Source organism: Myodes glareolus, chromosome 13 (assembly GCF_982192425.1).
Source record: "Myodes glareolus chromosome 13, mMyoGla1.1, whole genome shotgun sequence".
Classification (NCBI taxonomy): Eukaryota; Metazoa; Chordata; class Mammalia; order Rodentia; family Cricetidae; genus Myodes; species Myodes glareolus.
This window is the reverse complement of record NC_142038.1, coordinates 5,917,914-5,926,565: the sequence shown is the minus strand read 5'-3', so window position 1 is coordinate 5,926,565 and position 8,652 is coordinate 5,917,914. Positions and strand designations below refer to the sequence as shown.

The following is an 8,652-nucleotide window of genomic DNA, read 5'->3' as shown; positions in this document are numbered from 1 at the left end:
CGAGCCCTTCCCAGGCCTGCAGCTTAGATGAGTTTTGCAGTAGTCCTCCCTTCCACCTTCGTAAATATTTCTCCCCCTCCTTCCATCTTCTTCCACTTCCTGTCACGCCATCGTCCCCCTTCCCTCTTTCCTGGAAATACCTAGCACACTCCCTTAGTGCAGAGCTGGGCGCTCCCAAAGGCCTAATGGTAGTAGGCCTTCCATTCAGACTCACTCCTTGTCATTCGGAAGCCCTCCTCATTACAGGGGCTTTGCTTTGTTTGGCTCTGAGCACAGGGTATTGACTTGAAGCTCTGATTCCCGGGTTCCATGTAACTTCTGAGGTATGATGGCACCCCCATGTGCCAAAGCAGTCCTCTTTTAATTCTTACACATTACTTGGTCTGTGAGCAACTGATTTATCCTCCTCTGACAATGCTTTGCTGGGCCACTCCCAGCTCCGGCACCCACACTTCCTCTTCTACAGCATGAGGGAGGTGGCCCTGTGGCTGCCCATCTCCCGGGGCCTGGCGAAAGCCAAGCACTGTGACGTCTGTGCCAACAGAGGAGGGTCCTGTCTGTTTTTTTTTTTTTTAATCCATCTGCCAGAGTTGATTCTCCTCATCTTGAAATATCTCCGTGGAGCCAGAGACAGCTGTAGAATAACTTTACCCACAAACCCATTTCCCGGGAGTGACTGGAGACTGCCCCTGTCAGTAAAGCTCCCCGCCAATCTCATTACATTCTGTTAGCGTCGACAGTGGTAGAGATTTGACCACGGATAGCAGACACACATCCTACCACTGTACTGGGGCGCACTCTTCAACACTCCAGAGTACACAGATGTTATTTGGTTAAGAGACAGCAGCCATAAAATTAAAAAGAAAACATGAGTAAGCATTCCACAGATAAGACTTCGCAAATAACATCAACCAGCAAAGTCTTCTAAGTCACTAGCTTAGCAACATAAATCAGCTTTATTCCCAGTAAATCCCAGATTAGGTCTCCAGACCCACACAAGAACATGCTTTGACCTTGCTAGGCTCCTAGGCGGGGAGGGCTTATGTTAGATTTGATGACTGTCTAGGTGTCTCCCTGCAGGCCCCTGAGGTGTGCTGGAGATTCAGCGCCATTAGGAGAGCCCTGCACGGACTGGCAAGTGCTTCCATGATGGCTGAGTGGCCTAACGGTCCTCACATCAAGATTTTCAAAGTATCGCTTTGTTCTGCACGCTACAGTGCTGTGCGCATACACATTACCTTGGACTCCGGAACTGTGCTGCATTGCATACATGTTACTTTGAAGTCTGTGCTGCATGCATATGTGTTACCTTGTACTCTGTGCTGCACACATATGTGTTACTTTAGACTCTGTAACTGTGCTGCATGCATACATGTTACCTTGGACTCTGTGCTGTGTGCATACGTGTTACCTTGGACTCTGTGCTGTGTGCATACATGTTACCTTGGACTCTGTGTTGCATGCACATGTGTTACCTTGGACACTGTAACTGTGCTGCTTGCATACATGTTACCTTGGACTCTGTGCCTTAAAGCCTTGTTTGAAGCCTGCTTTGGTCCATCCAGTGTTGGACGGGAATCTACCTACTTACCATTCACCTAAATACCAGCTTTCACAGAAAGTACATCCAAGATAAATAATTAGCCATGCTAACAGTGGTGTAAAGCACTGACGAAGGTGTTCAGACCCCTAATTGGGAAGCAGAACAGGAGCTGTTTCTGTATAATTAGATATCATACCACCGTAACTCTAAGCCAGTCACGTTCGGATACCTGGTCATGTTCACCTTGCTGTCTGTATTGCTCACTGCAAGAGAGCTGTTGGTCTACCATGGGGAAATGCAATGTGTGCTTCAATATCTGTGAGTATCCTGAATGTGTACCTCTTATTAATTAAAAAGACAGCTGTTACCCTAAAAAAAAAACACAACTCATTTAATGACATATTATACACATGCGTGTTAATTTCAGGGTTTTCTTTCTTCCCCTGCCAACAAGCATGTGGAAGCGGTGCCCATGAAATGCAGGATCTGAGAGAGCAGGAGCAAGGGGAGGTGACCCCCTCTTTGTTTGAGACCTGGGCCTACTTCCCTGGAGCCACCAGAGCCTGCAGCTCCGCCCCCAGATGCCTGCCCAATGGCCTGCTTGCTTCGTTCTAGATTGCCCTGCTATGGAAAACCACCAGACCCTTTCAGGGACATCTCCGATGTGAAATAGTGGAGATCTCAGCAAGGGTTGTCTCGTACCTAATGACCTTGTGCTGAGACTGGACAGGAACAGCTCATTAGAGTGATTTAATATAGTATTTTGTTAAAACTAAATCAAAATAATCTATGGAATGTGACTAAGACTCATTCGTACTTATGGGCGCAGACGACGTTTTATCTCTTTGTTTTCATTTTGCGTTTAAATGGAATTCTAAATTTGAAATACTACAGAACCAGATGCTGTTCAAATTTATGATAATAAAAATGATCTTCCTCCAACAGGCTCAAAATCTTGGGATAACTACTTAGAAGGAAATAAACCGGACTTGGCTCTTAGAGACAAGGCACAGACAGAACCAGGGAGAATAGGCAGGAAGAATGCAACGCCTGTAATTACAGGTGTGTGGTGGGGAGGGAGGAATATGGTGTGTGCTGGGTCGGGGATTCAGGTGTGTGGTGCAGGGGGAGTCTCAGAAAGCAAGCCTGTAGTAGTTCAGCCATTTCCCAAGCCCAACAGCCCTGTCTTCCAGGCAGTTGACCATTATTTCCCTGGGAGTGAATGTGGTCTGCTCTTCTCCTTCTGGCTTGGAAGCAACAGCTTGGAGCAGCGTTTGCAAGTTGCCCTAGGGAAATCCTTGATCTTCACCCCAATTGGGACTGTCAAAAGATACCCAAGCAGGTGCAGGCTTTATGAAGTTCATGTTTTCAGGAAATGGCAGCAATCTAAGAGCTCTCCTTTCCCCCTGAACAATACTTTTTTTTTTTGAAAAAGAATTCAAAAACTCTCTGTGGCTGAAAGGGAACACACCCACCGATTGTGTGTTAAGTGTCTCTTCTTCTTATATATATATCTTCTTCCAACTGTGGGACATTTGAATGGAAAACCCAGGGTGCCAGGTTCCTCAGTGCCACCATCCCCGGGAGGAACCATCTTTGACAGGATTCCTTAGAAACTCCAATGGTAGCTACTGAATTTGTTCCACATGAACTGGGATCTGAAATTTGCGCTGGGCACACTGCTCAGGATGCACAGCCGGCCCCATGTATCGCAGGGCTCAGCTGCTCCCTGAGTTTTACCCGAGCGCCATTAGTACGATCGTTTTTTTTTTTTTTTTTTAAAGAATCATCATCAGTGGTCAATAGCGTGACACCTGGAAGTGTGGCGTGTGGAGAGAAACAACTGACTGGGTGTTAGCAAGGGAAAACGATGCCATCCTCCTTCGCCACCTTCCTCACACACACCGAGCGTTCTTTGGGGAGATGTCGTCTAAAATGGAAGGAGACAACAATGAAGCTCCTGCTTTTCTTCAGTTCCCCTAACACATCTGTTTAAAAAACTAGCTCAGAAACTGAGGGATATATTTAAATATATGCTTATTTTAAAGCTACTGATGTGAGTGAATGGAGGCTTCTACCTTTGTGAAAGAATTTTTGTCTATGCAAGTGCCTCTCCACTGTAACAGAGCACATACAAACCTCCATGAAGCACATAGGACACATGTACACCTCCTTGTAGCCCCTAGGAGATATGTATACCTCCATGTAGCACACAGAAGACATGCATACCTCCTTGGAACACACAGGATACATGTACACTGCCTTGTAGAATATAGGAGCCATGTACACCTCTGTGCACACAGAAAACAGGTGAATCTGAGATCCGACCATGACCCCTTGGGCTTCAAGCTCATGATCTTAGACTCTAAAATGGATGTCTCAGAGTTTAAGAAGGGGAATGTGCACACTTGAGAGTCAGTTTATTGGGGAGTCAGTTTGACCCTTTCAGGGTTCTCTTCTCTTGCCATCTGACCTGTAGTGATGCTCTCCTCTCAGGGACAGCTGTCTTGTAGCGTGACTCATCTCCTGAGGACATAATCTCCAAGCCCCCTTGGTTGAATACCACTGTTAATAACGCTGTGCATGGTGCTGGTACCCAATATTTGAGCAGCTCACAGGCACTGGACATCTTCTCAGGGTCACTGACAAGGAACAATGCCATGTTGGACACCTTCCCCATACTGTTTTCCTATTCATGTGCCTTCTTCGTCATTAGGTTGACCATTGTTCTGCAGTCAGTCTCTTTAGTCGTGAGTCTATCTTAAGTGGCACAAATCCCATTAAAGTATATACTGAACCACAATGTATAAGTATTGTGATTACCAAGATAACACTCAGGGACTGGAGAGATAGCTTGGGAGTTAAGCGTTCATACTGCTCTTACAGAGAACCTGAATTCTGTTCCAGAACCCACATCAGGGAGTTTTCAAAAGCCTGTAACTTCAGCTTCAGAGGACCCAGCATCCTCTTTGGGACTCCGTGGATACATTCATATGCACATACCAAGAGACAGATACACATGTGGTGCACAAAGTCTTAAAAGCTAATAAAAATAAATCTTAAAAAGTGCTATCGACTTTTCATTTTAATTTGTTCTGTGATAAAATTGCAAAGACAGGAAAGAAAGATTGCAGGAGGGAAAAAAGGTAGGGAAAATATTCTCTGTTAGATTACAGTCACCATTCCCAAAGCCGTGGCAACCCTTCTTTTCTCAAGTCACCCCAGGAATTTTAAGAGGGCAGTATCAAGATTTTCAGTTCTGACACCACTCACTTTTCTTTCTGTCTGTCGAGAAGCTAAAAAGGACACAAAAACAATAAAATAGTAATGGTGGCCAAGACAGGTAATACCCCACCCCTCCCTTCATCAGTTATCTGTTGGGCCCTTGTTACGAGGCCGTTACATTCTGGCGACTCACAACCCAAGAAGAAACAGAATGTGAAATCCTATCCCTCATGGAGTTTACACTCCAATGGGCAGGTAGGCACATCCCTAACAGTGCTCTGCAAGCACTGAGAGCCGAGTACCTCTGATCTTCAGTCCCTTGTGTACTTAACTGGCATAGAGGTTCTTATTTTGTCTGTGTGGCTGAGGATGCTGGCTTTAGAGAGATGAAGGTTAGCATCCAGGCCTCACGGGCAGGCTGAGATGTCCTGTCTTTCTGGCTGATACCCAGCTTCATTTTGCTGACCATTTCTGTAAGTGAGCCGTTGGAGTCCCCCAGCCACCTGGCTGTGTCATCATCGTCTCTTCATACCCTTGTCTGAGAATGCACTGGGTACTCTACTTCCCAGCTCTCTTGAACTCTTCCATGAGCCTAGCGTGGACGCCAACAGAGTAATGCATAAGGGTGGGCTCACTCCTGAAGCATTCACACAGTGGGAAGAAAGCAAAGTAGACCAATAGGTAAGACATGGCAGAGTGACCAGAGCTTGAGTGGGCTGTGCGCACTGTTTGGGAAACCCAGAGAGAGGAGTGGTTACTTCATCACGTTGGCTCCCAAATTCCAGTGCATGTCATCGACCACCAGTTCTGTCTCTCCTCTTCCTCCGAGAGCCTAAGATGGATTTTACGTCCATTAAGAGCTCAAACAGTTTTGTGAATTGAGTGATCAATCTTTGGAATTTCCTGTTTTATTTTTCTTGACTTTCTTCCTTTCCATCTTTGATGCTCTTAAAAACCATCCCTGGTTTGGCATCCTTCTCACGTTTTTGCACTTAGTGGTGTATATTAGTTCCACGAGAACAATTGAGTTGCCACAATTCTCCAACATTTGCCTAAGTTTTAGAAACTGAGGCATTGCGGAGGTCAGAATACTCTATCTAGGATTGGTCAGTTAGGGTGTATATGGGAGGTTCACTCTCTCTACTGTAAACCCAGTGAGGGCAGCATAAGTATCCAGACTCTTTGGTGGCCATGCAGGCTGAGGTCTGAACTTGAGGATGATTTACCAGTGTGACCCTCTAACTTGGAATGGCCATACCATGTTGAAGCAGGAATGGTATTTTCCAATTTTCCGAGAACAGTCTCTGGGTGACTGGTAGGTTACTGGTTGATGTATGCCACACAGCTTTCCCAGTAAATATACAGATCTGTTGTAATAAGAAAGACAGGACACACCGGGTGGGAGGCAGTTATCAGAGTTTATTGCAATGGACTCCATACTTAGATTGCAGGCAGCCATGAGTGATGAATATTTTCTAGGAAAATTATGAGCTTCTTGAGGTTCTCCTGTCCAGATCCTTAGGGACAGAGCCTGCACACTGTCATTTTCTATGTGATTGCTGATTAATTCTTCAAGTATCCTAAAGTGAGAACCTTGGCCTCTTCCAGGAAGATAGGTCATCCTAGAGGACCTTTTGGAGAAGACTCGTTAAATGGGATGCCTGGGAATGGGAAATGATCCACACAGCTGAAATGTTTGATAAAGACAGACAAAGAAGATTATAAACAAGACAGATGTTCTCGCAGCGTACAAACGGGTCTTCGTGTGGGGGACTGGTGTCCAGATAAGGAAAGAATGTTCACAGCCTTGGTGGTTTGATAAAATGATGCAACTGAATCATGGAATGAAGATTATTTACCCCAGCACAGCAAGAGGCTAACTTAGTGAAGGATTTCTTTCATGTGGCAAGTTGTACTGCCTCTGATCAAAATGTCCCTGGATAATGTCCCCTCCTCCAAGGAAATTTTCTATCCCCCTTTGTCTCTCAGCCAAGAGCTTAGACTCCTGCAGTGAAGCCCTCTGACACTCATGCTTCTGCTTCATGGGGGTACCCTCCACCTGCCCAGCCCAACACAGCATTCCAGGCAGGGAACACTCCAGGTATAGGACCTGCTACTCTCTAGCCCGAGAGCAGCCCATCCACACAACCCAGCACTCTCCCTGGCAGAGTGTCCCAACTGGCCAGGACACAGCACAGTGACTGGGCAGGTTCAGCTCTCTTGGTGGAATTCAAAAGGATCAGAGGGGACTTGGCCACAGCTAACACAGCAGATGAAAAGATGGATGCTGCCTCAGTATAGGGTGACAGCGGGTCTCAGAAAGGACCCAAGTTGTACTCACAAGAGCCTCCTGGTGGGCCAGATTGTAGTGGGTTTGCTGTGAGTCTCTGGCAGCTTGCTGCAGGGTTTTGAAAGCAGCCAGTCCCAAGCGGGTGAGAGAGATGGATAGGCACACCATGTAGGGTAAACTTGGACATTTATTAGGTGGGTTATGGAGGGAAAGGGAAAAGAGGAGAAGAGGAGAGAGAGAGAGAGAGAGAGAGAGAGAGAGAGAGAGAGAGAGAGAAGAGAGGACAGCCAGAAATGGGGGGGGGGAAGGGGAGAAGTGGGGAGAGGTAGAAGCTGCCTCTTTGAGAGGGGGGAGGGAAGAGGGAGAACTCAGGCTTCTGGAAGCTGAAGATCAGCCTGCCTCAGTGGTTGGGGGGGGGAGGGAGTGAGTGTGGCTTATCTCTTAAAGAGACAGAACAATCATTACACTCCCATCTGTTTTTTGTAATAAAAAGGCAGGAGGATAGGCACCACAGGCACCTAAAGGAATAGGGACGGTGGATTCTTAAGATTTCTTCCTGCTTATTTGTGGGCATTGTCTTTGGGGGGAATCTGAGAAGGCTGGGTGCTGGTCACATCCTGGCATAGCTGGTCTCTTTGCTTCTGTCAGGTGTTTGTGGTATGGAAATGTCTGGTATCTCTTACACCTGGTTAAGATATTGGCAGAACAAAGGACAAAGTTAAATTAAGGAAATGAATTTTAGGACCAGAGAATTGAGGAGGGGTGTATCTGACCTGTTTAAGGTGGACCCTTCAATTCTGCTCCCTGAAGCTCACAAGAATTCTTTGAGTTTGTGAAAACAGAAGTTTTAGACATATACATTGTATAAACAGTAGCATATTTATGTCAGAATGACTGTGACAGATATTTTTGCACAATGAAAAGTATTTTTAAGACTATGAAAGGCATCATGAGAGAGAAATTTGATCTGAAATTTGTTTGGTGAGATTGTCCTTTTAAACTGACAAAACCTCTCAGCTGTCAAACTGCACCAGAGATTTTTGAGAAGGATAAAATTTTACTTGAGTTACTGATTAAAAAATGACAGAGAACTTACTTGGTTGGCACCCAGAGCTACTCTTCAGGGTCCTCCATGGTTGCTGAAGGTCGCATTTGCCTTTTGCTGTTTAGCGCAGGGCCTACCAGACTCCAGAAGATCCTGTGGGTTAAGAAATCTGTAGGAAGGACAAGCCTACCTTAATTTGAGCAGCTAGGCTGTCGATTCCAGTGATGCTGTCCATGTCTGAAGATCTTCAGTTTAGATGAAAGGAAGTTTTGCCCAGTGGTCAGCACTTGGCAGTTGAAGCCAATTTCAGATGTATGTTGTTCTGTGCCCATTTGTCTTCTGACTTCTTTGGAGGAAGTAGAGTGCTGCTGCTGCTAGGAGCCAACCTGTCTCTTTTTGTTATAAAAAGTTTTTTTTTTTTTTAATAAATGCCATATTTTCCAGATCTCTGAGCAGTTGAGGGCTGTTTATTAGGTATAACTACAGTATAGAATCTGCCTGGAGAGCTGGGTCTGAGCTTGACCGCATTGGCTCTCAACTTCACAGGTA

General features: G+C 45.8%; 1 long non-coding RNA gene across 1 annotated transcript; it reads left to right on the top strand.

The window, feature by feature from the left end:
- The first annotated feature begins 1,812 nt into the window (after positions 1-1,812).
- LOC146891855 (uncharacterized) lies at positions 1,813-4,565 on the top strand. The gene is made up of 3 exons (XR_015005295.2): positions 1,813-1,861; positions 2,489-2,605; positions 3,328-4,565. It is a non-coding gene; the product is annotated as an uncharacterized LOC146891855 (long non-coding RNA).
- Positions 4,566-8,652: the final 4,087 nt, after the last annotated feature.